The sequence below is a fragment of the Lotus japonicus genome, chromosome 1, assembly GCF_012489685.1.
Source record: "Lotus japonicus ecotype B-129 chromosome 1, LjGifu_v1.2".
NCBI classification, from domain to species: domain Eukaryota; kingdom Viridiplantae; phylum Streptophyta; class Magnoliopsida; order Fabales; family Fabaceae; genus Lotus; species Lotus japonicus.
This window is the reverse complement of record NC_080041.1, coordinates 38,029,871-38,041,760: the sequence shown is the minus strand read 5'-3', so window position 1 is coordinate 38,041,760 and position 11,890 is coordinate 38,029,871. Positions and strand designations below refer to the sequence as shown.

At 29.7% G+C, this 11,890-nt stretch overlaps 1 pseudogene; it reads right to left on the bottom strand.

Annotated features, from left to right (window-relative positions):
- Nucleotides 1-6,322: 6,322 nt before the first annotated feature.
- LOC130731833 (transcription factor UNE10-like) lies at nucleotides 6,323-11,619 on the bottom strand (annotated as a pseudogene).
- Between the last annotated feature and the right edge of the window lie 271 nt (nucleotides 11,620-11,890).

The following is an 11,890-nucleotide window of genomic DNA, read 5'->3' as shown; positions in this document are numbered from 1 at the left end:
ACTGGGTGGTGGAAGCGAGATGTGGTGATGGAAGATTGGGGATGAAATAGTTCTTAACAGACGCAGTGGGAGAGCATGAATCGAAAACGGAAGAAAAATTGAAGAGGGAATCGAAAACGGATGCTGTTAGAAGAGGTGGAAACGAAAGTGACATACAATAATAAGTGCCAGCGAAATACTGAAGGCAAAATGGAAAAGAAACAAATGGCAGAGATTGAAAGATTGAAAGGGAAGGACGGCCAAGATTAAATCCTGAACTAATTATATTGAGATTTACCAAATTACCCATACAAAAATTATCATTCATGTTCAATCGTTTATTGAATTACAAAATTACCCTCAAGGCTGCAAAAACTCTTTTTTTATAATATAGTATAGATAGATAGATAGATAGATAGATATTTTCTAACCAAGTTTGTTTGCATACTTATTTGACACTTCATCCTTTAAGCAAGTGGTTGAGGGTTTGAAATTAACTTTTGTGAATGGAAAAACTCTTGCGTTGACCGTATAGCGAAAAATTAGTCTCACAACTACCCGTTGTTGGAATACCTTGACCAAGGCCAAAGAAAACTTACATAGATATTGAAACCAATGATTTACATGTACTGGAAATGATTATTAAGCCATTAAATTAAGTGGTTCGTTATTATGGAAGAAAGTTTAATATTGCTGTTATAACCATGACTATGTGTCCTATATTTTTCCATGATGAATAAACTAATTAATTGTTTGGGATTTTTTTAAGAACTATGAACTATAAAATGAAGTATTAATTTTGTTCTTAGTTATTCAAATGAAACTGTTATAATGGAAAGAGTTTTTTCACTAAATGAACATCTTGTTTATAATGTCATTATAACTATTAATTTTTTTTGTTTAAAATAATACATATTAAATTGTGTGTTTCAATTTTAGCCTTAAATTTCTATTATGTTATTAAATATATATTTTTTTCAATATGCACAACTTTTACTAATAATATAAATAAGAAGAAACAATATACCAATGAACTTAAACGACATTCTTCTATCAAATTCAAGTAAACTTTTTTTATTTAACATTGGATTAGACTTTATAGTAATTCAAATTGATACACTTGTCTCTTTAACATTTTTCTGCATAACTACTCCTTCTTGTTTCGTTTTACTGTCCACCATACTTTTATATCTTCCATAGCATGCTATGTACTATGGAGACTTTTTTTAGCCCCTAGAGTTCTCAATATTCTTCAATGAGTTTACAAAACCTTGAAAGTAAGGTTGGGTTCTTCAACCAATGTCTATTTCATTTTTTTCTAATTCACATTTAAAGATGTATGTGTCTCTATTACAGTTGGACATCTCCTTTTTTTCTTGTACCAATAGAACAAATCACTTGATATATTTAACCCAAAAAAAATGTTGTCAAGGTTAGAAAGATATATAGATGAGAGGCAATGATATTAAATTTTTTAAGGATAAAAAAAGCATAAGAATAGTAAAGGAATAGATACCACAACACGTTAAGATAACAGTCATAATTTTGGAGGTTGATCATACTCATCATTCGTATCATCACTGTTGCAGCAATTACCCCTTAATAGGATGCACTTTCCTAGTTAATTCAATTTGCTTCTCAAATTGTTCAGCTATGGCAGTAAAAGCTCTTCATCTTGGTTATTTAAACCAAATTCCAAATAAAAATTCTTTTTTTTTTTCTGTTTCAAAGCCATGCCAAAAAATGGTCGCAAGTTGAGTCCTCACCCAACAAAATAACAATTTGTAAATTCAAGTATGAATGTTTAAAAGACCTACATTTTAAAGGAAGAAAATACAAATTGATTAGTTACCTTTCAAATCATGATTCTAAACACATTTGTCTTGCTTATCTTGTTCCTATATAATAATCTCATTTGTCCTCTTCTTCACTCGCAAAATTTGAACCTAAAATTAACAAAAACTAAACATGATATTCGAAAAATAGAAGTTCAAGAGTTGATAAACCTACCAACTTTTTAAAAAATTTGCAAAAGATAAAAAAATGATAAAATATGAGGAAAAAGTAAAAGATATAGTGAAAGAGCATTCACCATTTGAGAGTTTGATCAAGCTTGAAGGGTCAATGATCGAATCTACTTTAAACCAAATAAGAAGCAAAAATAAATGCGGAAGAAAACCGATGAAAAAGTAAGCATCAAAGGGGTATTTATACCTCTAGTTTAAGTTTTGAAGAAGATTAAAGGTCTACAAAATTTGAGAAGATTGAAGGTCTCTTAAAAAGTACTTAGGATCACCTATGAATGAGAGCATTGATTTTTACAATTAAGCTTAGTTAATGTATTCGGGAAGGCAAAAAGACAATGAGATTTCTATGAAACGGACGGCTGTGTGATTGAATCTAGGAAAATAAATTGCAATTTTACCAAAATAACCATAATCAAATTTCTAATATAGTGTAATTAATTGTTAAATTACTATTTTATCTTCAAGGTTGTAAAAACTTCTCTTTTATATATATTATTATAGATATCTAATTAAAAAAAACCATATCAAAGAATATATACAAACTAATTCAAGTAACCGTATATTCTTAATTTAACAAATTAATTATAATTACCTAGTTTTCCAATTATTTAAAGTATATTTTTCAAATTTTAATATAGAAATTTAGTTTCCCTTATACCCAGATTATCCAAAATTCTCCAATATAAACTAATGGCTTAAATATGTTGGAGGTCCCTCTAAAATAGGGGTCATTTGGTTAAGGCCCCTACAAATTTTTTGGGTGGAATAAGCCCCTAATGTGAAAATAATATACAGTGATAAGCCCCTGCCGTGAGGTTCCGTTTAATTTTTGATGATTCTGCAAACGACGCTGACGTGGATTATATTTTGTGAAAATTATTAGGGTGCCATGTAAGTAAATTAGGGTTGAAAAAATAAAAAAAAATAAAAACCCAAAGTAAAAAACCAAGTAAAATCCCCAAACGTACTAGAGTTTTTTACTTTGGATTTTTTTTTTTTCAACCCTAATTTACTTACGTGACACCCTCTTTAATTGAATAGTTTTCACAAAATATAATCCACGTCAGCGCCGTTTCAAGAATCATCAGAAATTAAACGGAACCTCACGGCAGGGGCTTATCACTATATATTATTTTCACATTAGGGGTTTATTCCACCCAAAAAAATTTGTAGGGGCCTTAACCAAAGGACCCCTATTTTAGAGGGACCTCCAACATATTTAAGCGTAAACTAATCAATATATCATATTTGGCGTAATATACCCATGATCAAAATAGAATATTATAAAAAAATAATATTATAATGCATATATAATATACTAGTACTTTTACCCGTGCATCGCACGGAGGTTATTCATTTATGTTTATCGTGTATATTTTTTCTTTCTAAATTTGTGTTTTTTTATGTTTATTGATAGAAAATTTATTATGAATTAAAAGAATAAAATTAATTTTAGATATTAGTAAATATAAATTTGTATTCTTTTTTAAGTGATGAATGTATTTGTTTTTATTTTGTAGATGCGGTGAAATTAATTTTTTTTGTGGTTTTTGTCCTAACTTTTTTTTTGTATGAGCTTTGATTAAATATGTATTTACCACTACGTTGCGTAATAAGTCTTCGTCTATACGTAAAATATCATCACTTAAATACTCTTAGGATTCTTTCCAAATAAATTATGCCCTTAAACCAGATATTATAATAGTAATGTAGCAAAAAGTCTTCTAAGATTGTTTGTTGTGCCGCAATGCAAGGCTTCTGTTACTTCATCAATGTATTCTTTATCATCTTCAAGTAAACTCATCGTATAACACACGTCCTTGAATGTGTCATATATAACTTTATATACTTTTCTTATGTTTAGATTTGAATTTTTTTTTTCGAGAACAAGAAATTGTATTGATATATAAAGGAGCCATGAGAACAATCCTCTCAAGTAGATTAAAAGGAAATAGAAAGATCCAAAAATAATCAAAACAACCCCATAAACTAATAAGCCCATGTGCTATTTTGGAGAAACAAGAGCTAATGAAAGAGCCTCATTAAAACCTCCATAGGAAATCTTTAAAGTTTATATTTTCTAACTTATATATAATCCCTTGTGATTTTTTATAATCTTCATGTGTTTTTCACCCCTGTACTTAAGATTTAACTTTTGGATGTTTTATTGAATAATATTTGCTGATAGAGACTAAGCATGTTAATGAAATATTTTTCAATACTACAAAAAATCAGTTTAATCTATTTTTATTTGTATATATAAGAATTTGACCCTGAAAAGAAAATAAGACCAATATCCTTCAATTTTTGGTCTAGAAAATATCATTAATAAAAAAATTGAAAATAATAAATCACTTATTATGTAAATCTAACTTGAAGGTTAGAAATTCTTTTGTCATATAATCATTCAAGGAAAAATGTCTTCATGCTAGATCTAAGTGAACTTTTTTCAAAAGCATAAACTTTTATTCATTAATAAAATAAAAATCGAGAAAAAATCTTTCGCAATTTGACAAAGAGTAAAAATATGACATAAAATATATTTATCACACTCAACGAAACATACTTTCACAATTGACAAAAAAAGTCAAATAAAAGGGTTGTCAGCCTACAAAACAATCTTTAAAAAATTATTCAATGATAATTTAGATGTTAAATGATATGAATGAATAATTGGGCCACTGGAAAGCAATTTTTCAGGTGTTTCGAGTCCCTTGTGGATGTTCACAAAAACTTCTCAATGCCATACACCAAATTTTTTAAGGATGACAAATAGGCAATGGAAAGATTGAATCAAACTAAGAAGAATGATATAAAGAAATTAAACTATATATAAGATGAGAGTTCATAAAGTTTAGTTAGTTGGCTACCTTGAGATGTACAACTTTTTAATGGCTAACATCAAGCCTAGCATGAGAAACTTAACATCGGTTACATTATACCTTAGAGAGTAGATCAACCGCAACAATTGACCTCAGATAAGAAGATGTTGACTTCAAATCTTGGATTGATTTTTGAACCAAGAAGAATGCATATTTTTTAGAAAGTAAAAGAGTGTATTATTCACAACTTTGAAAAACAAAGCTAAAAAAGAGACAAAGCAAGGGGGTGATTATAGTAGAAACAAAAAGCTAACCAAGAAGAATGCATATTGGAAACATACTGACACAAAAATAGAAAAATAAATCACACAAAAATGAAATCGATAAACATGAAGTCATTGTTTAGGAAATCTTGATCTTACATCCTTCTAGAAAAATCTAAAGAAAACAACAAAACAGAACATGTACACTGTCTAAAAAACGTATTGATTTTCGGTGCAGGATTTACAAAACTTGAAACCTAAAACATAAGCTAGTAACTCACCAATTTCACAGCAACAAAGAAACCCTGCATAGAGTTATGATTTGTAGTCACTGACAACTTTGGAGCCAAAAAATGTAGATGAAGTTAATGGAAAGATGTAGACAAATCAAACAAATGAAGAGTATTTATACTTAAAGACTCAACCATGAAGGATATGAAAAGCCCCAACAATTCACTTCCCCATTCCATTCATTGAATAATATTCATTTTAGAATCAATTAAAATTGGAGGAGAAGTTTTGGATAATGAAAAGTCATGAACCATTAATTTAAAAAAGTTGAAACAATTAGAATATTGAAAGATCAATAATTCTTTTAAAGTATTAAAATCATTAAAGTGATCTCAAATTTTAAAATCAATTTCATAATAGATGAATTAAAAATATATATTTTTTAGAAAATGTATAAAAAAATATAAATATTTGATTGGACAAATGGAGAAATTAAAAGAGAAATAAAACTACATAAATTCTAAAAATTTAGAATAAATAAAAAACTAAAAAAGTATGTGATAACAAAATATCACTCAAAAAATCACATAATAAATAAAAATATTTTTTTAAAAAAGTATGCATGATAGTTAAAGAATTGTTGATTAACCAAATGGAATATGAAAAATCAATGTTATTAAAAACCACACATTAATTAATGTTTAAATTTAAAATGTTAAATTTTATATTACTTTTCTTATGTGAATATGATTGTAGAATTTGAAAGGTTCTTGTCACATTATTAGACACTTTGAAGTTGGATCAATTGTTCTTTTTAAGGTTATATGAAATGAACGGCTGAGATTCAATCTAAGCAAAATAAAATGCATATTTACTAAAATATCCATGCTCATCTTTCACAATTTGTAAAATTATTTGTTGAATGACAGATTTGCCTCCAAGGTTGCATAAACTCTCCCTTTATATATAGTATAGATAGATAGATAGATAGATACGGAAGAGCATGTAGAATCTCATTGTGTTGTAATTGGATACATATGCTTCATCATCATTAATTTCTCAAGGTGGACATTTACTGCGGATTACATTTTAATTTAAGCTTGTTCCTGGGCAAACAATACATATGCAGTAAAATAACCCCAATAGATTTTGTCCATCATCCTCAACGTGCATCACATTTCTTCTCAATGTCCTTGCTCATGGTGCATTTGTGTCAAGTTGCTGCTCAAGGCTTTGATTGTTCTGAGTCTTCTGACTCATCTGTTGCCGGTAAAGACCTGACATGTTGTTGAGGATTTCCATATTAACCAACTGCATCGATAAATTGTATTATTAGTAATCTTTAATGACAATTACAAGAGAAAATGTGTCAAATTAAGTTAACCAATATGTCTAGTGTAACTTTTGAATAGTTTTTATTTTTTATTTTTATTTTTTTTAGGTTTCAAAAAAAAAAACTTTTGAATATAGTTTTTATTTATCTATTGATTCCTTAACCATTGCAAGAAGGGCACTCTTAGCATAAAGTTAAACTTTATATTACTACAATCACCTTAATTATGTCATATAACCTCTTCAAATGATGTAGCAAAACAAAAGGATGCTAGTTTCAGTCTTGATTTCTGCATACTTTTACATGTAGGAGACAAATGGGCATAAGAGAAAGAAGTTTTGAATGAGGTAAATGATGTAATGGAGAGATGGAAAAATTGAAAAATAAAAAAGGTGTTGTAGAAGAGTTATGATTTGAAGAATCCAAAATCGTATTTATTATTTGTTTTCTCTTCATTTCTTATTCTGGATATCTATCGTTGTGAACCAGCTATTCAAAAATGTTGTTGATGAGTGAAAATACATTAGTGGTATATATCTCTATCAAGCAATAGCTCACTTGGCCTTGAAGCATTAATATTGCACAAGTCTCCCTCAAATGTGCTGAAATCCAAGTTTTTATTAGAATAACGGGGAAACAAGAAATGAACTCTAGGTCACTTAGTTATAGAGACTCTAATACTATATCACGGACTAAGTATCCAAAAAGTTTAAGTTGTTGGGAAAAGATACATTAATGATTTTATATTATATTTGTAACCTCTACGCCTGTTAGGTGTCTACCAAACATTTTCCGTTGTGCAAATATGAAAATGGAATAACTAAAAAGAAAAATGCTAGCAACATTCATTGCAACGCTCTCTTTCTAACATTATCTCATTGATTAATTGAAGTTTATGTGTATCCACAAAAAACTAAATTCTACCTCCAATTTAGGGGACCCACATAAATTTTAATCAATTACTCTATAAAATTGTTGAAAAAAGAGTGTTACTAGCACTTCCATGATGATGTATTATATTCTCACTTACTTTTAAACAATGTGTGCTTTGTAAACTGCTGAAAATGATTGATTTGTGACCAACAATCACCATTTGGTAACATGCGTTTGAATAAATCACATACTTGTGTCAAATTTGCGCAATATGGATTGGGCAAAGGAATTGAGGCATTGATGCCTGAAGATGAAGGCTCAGGGTTTGAAGATGCAGGGGCACGAGGTTGAACCAAAGAAGCTGGCATCATAATTGATGTTGGTCGAACTAAGTGGTTCATGTTAACCATTCCCATAGCACCTATTCTGGCTAGCTGCATTGACATTTGAAGCTGTTGCTGCATTGCTAAAGGCACCATCATCTGGGGCAGATTTGTCATATTCATTATTTGGATTTGTGCTTGAAGCTGTTTTAAGTAGTTAATCACCTCATCTAACATTGATGCCTTATCAGTCTGCAATTTTGCCAATTAATCATGAAGTTTATTACCCATTTACTCATGAAAAAAAATCAGTTAATTAGTGAGTAAAAATATAGTAATATCTATTATATACTTTGGGAAATTGAAAAGAAGCTAGCTAAGACACTTCCTTTTGTGGAAAAAATTAATGTGAAATTAAGAAACAAGTGATCATTATTCTCACCTTACTTGCATTGGGGACCAACTTCTGCAAGGCTTTCAACCTCTGATTAATTCTATCTCTTCTTTTCTGGATCTCAAAAACAACAAAAGCATACATTAGTAAATTATTTGAACAAATTAAACAAAAGGACTGAATAATCACTTCATTTAATTACCCGCTCTGATTGGTTGAGTGGCAGCAGTTCGATTTCGCCTTTTTGTGTTGGTTTGGCATGTTTCTGCTTTGCTGTCTCTGTCATCTTGTTCAAGGACATCCTATATTGAGTTTAAAAACACAATTAGTCATAATCTCCATACTCTTAATAATCAATTAGTCCATTTTTAAGAGTTGACCGTTTCCTAGATTTTTTTTTTAATCATAGAATTTGAAGAACTAGTAAAAAAGTATTACATAGCTTCAAAATCTAAAAATTGAAACCCTTCTAACCCTCATCTAAATATAAATTAGGTGTATCAACAACGTGTTGGTCTAGTGGTAAACAAATTAAATTCTTGCAAGAGTTCACACGTTTTTGGTTGAATAGCTACATTTTCTCGAATATGAGAGATATATTAAAGACAAAAATAAAATAAAAAATCAGATATATATATATATATATATATATTCTAAATACCTAAACTTATAGGAGAAGGTACAATAATAATTTTACACTTCTAGCTCACGAGGGGTAGGAAAATACGAAGGTTTGGACAACAAGCAAACCACGTTAGTCAATTTTACACCACATCTATTTATATATTGTTTAATACTTTCATTTTCATGCCATATTTTGAATCACACTTAAATCTCAACAATTTCTATACCAAATATAATAAGAAATGGAAAGCAAAACCACACAATGTACCTAAAGTATATCCAATTATAAACCAATAAATTTGAAGTGAAATATGTAAGTTACCGATCCAAAGTGACAAGCCGAATGCTTCTCATGACTTTTCTTCTTGAAAGAATGATCTGATTCAAGAGAAGCCCAAGTCATCATGGTTGTAGTGTCAGTATTGTCCCTACAGAGAGAGGCACCACCACTAGCACTAGCACAACCACTAGCACCACCACTGGGGAGGCCGCCACAAAATTCTTCTAACATGTTAGTGGCGGTGCTGAAATTTCTTCCGCAGTAATCAGTATCTGACCTTGCTCGCTTCTTTGTCAATATTGGAATCTCACTGGAGGATGCAGTACCAATAATGGAGTTTACACTAGTAGGGGCATGGTCTTCCAATATGTGTTGTTTTGACTTTTGATGTTGCAAGGTAGTTGCTTGTTGAACCACAGACTCTAATGTATCACGGGCCTTAATCAATAATGTGGGTTTTTCCTCAGAAGTGGGATGAAGCCCACCAAGCCCATGCATCGATAGTTGCCCATTTTCCCATATCAGCTCAGCAACCTCATCATAGATAGACCTGAACAAGTAGGTAAATGAAAAAGCAGCTTAATTAAACGTTTATGGTCATAACTCATAAGCGCTTATGACATAAGCGCTTATTCATAAATTATTTTAAAAAGTTTAATGAAATAAATTGAAAATAAGCTATTAATAAGTATAAGCTATTTTTTATAAGCTATCGTGAGTAACTTATGAAAATAAGCTCAAAACAGCTTATGGTTTCATAAGCTCTGCCAAACACTGATATAAGCGTTTATGCTATTAGATAAACTCAAATAAACTCTTCAAAACAGGGATCTAGTATTGCTGAGAAAATCATTTTAGATGATAAATTAAGTTATATCATACAATTATTAATATTGGTTACCCATGTTAAAAAGTCAATTAAACAATATAACTAATGATTATGATGACTTACTCTACTCTCGATTTAAATGAGGCAGACCCAATTAATGCTACCATGGTACCTGCTAATAGAATTTTTTTTTTTTTAGAAATTCAAGAATTATAGTTTCATTTCCTTTTTGGTGTATCTCATTTTATTTGTTTGTATTCTCATTGAATAATAATTCCTGAATAAATTTTATCTCACATATGTATTTATCACTATTATTTTTTTATGGGGTTGTCTAAATGACCCATGAGAAAGTTTGGGTCAAATAACTCACCATCCAATCACTTTGGAGATAAGTGAGTTAGAAATAAATTAATAAATAAAATATAGAAATTTCAACTCACTTATCTTCAATGTGATGAGTTATTTAACCCAAACATTTCCTAAGTCATTTAGACAACTTTTTTTTTATGGATTATATCATTATTGTGAAAATTTGAGGAAAAATAAATGACACGTAAAATGTACCCAAAAATATTTATTAAATCATATATTCACCTCACCTATAGTCTTACACAATAAAAAAAAATTGTCAAGTGTAATAGCAATTTAATAGAAATTAAAGCAGCACGTGTTAACAAACAATGTCAATACATGTGCAATATATGAAGGAATTATCAAGGAATTCCTGAAGAACTTGACACTAGCTATATGAATCTAGTTCTCCAAGATAAAAAAAGATAATGACAATAAGTAAAATAAAAAAGATGTTCACATTTATAAAGTGACAAAATAATGAAAAAGTACCGGAATAGCATTTTCCGAGGTATAAAAAAAAAGTACCGGAATAGATAGCAAATAGTTTTTTTTTTACAAAAATAATATAAATGAAAAAAAAACACTTTTTTCAGATTACTAAGCAGATCACCAACAGAGACCCACTCTTAAATAAGAGCATGAAGTGAACGTTTCAAATAACACATTTGGGACAAAACACAAAAGTTACTAGATTTTTCAATGAATGCTTGCCTCTTTTTGGATCAACAGATAAACGTCCTTTAATTGAAATAAGTCACGGAGCTTGAAAAAATTTAAAAGAGGGCACATTAAAAACACCAACAATACCTAATTAGAGAAGGCAGCATAAAAGAATTCAGGGAGTTTTTTTTTGTTACAAAAATTTAAGGAGTTGAATATAACACTGGAATACTATTTTATTAAACAAATTATTTTTCTTTCCGGGAGCGAGTGCCCCATTTTCCCTTAGGCTTAGCCTAGTCTTGTCCCTTGTTGAAATTGCAAAACAAATACTAAAAGACTAAAACCAAAAAAATAGATGGTACTTAACTTGGACAAATATTCAATATCATCAAAAGAAGCAGAGACTAAAGAAGAAAATCATATCACAATTAAAAGGGTTCCAAAAGGAAGAATAGCTAGCATACATTGAGACAAGAAGCTAGTTTGTCAGGGTGGTTCTGCTGGTTGTGCATGTGAGGAGAGGATCTGTTTTCTCCTTCCCTTTGACTCAAGTTCTTATTGTTGATATTTCAGATTCAAGTTATGCCACAAAACACTTAAACTCTTGATGATACTCCCCTTTCTTTCTCCCTCATACATATAATGCAATGAATAGTAGCTTTTAATTATTCCTTAGGAAAAAATCATTTGGTCCCTATTTGATGTGTCCCGTTCACTTGAAAGAGATTTTGCAAATAACATGTGGTGGCTATCTATAAGGAGTTAAGGACTTTGAGGGAATCAGATATGCTTGGCTCCATTCATAAATGAAAATATTTTTGTAGGTTAGAAAAGTTAATTAATAAATAAATTTGGCGTTAATTTGAGCTTTTTGAAAAATAAAAATAAAAAC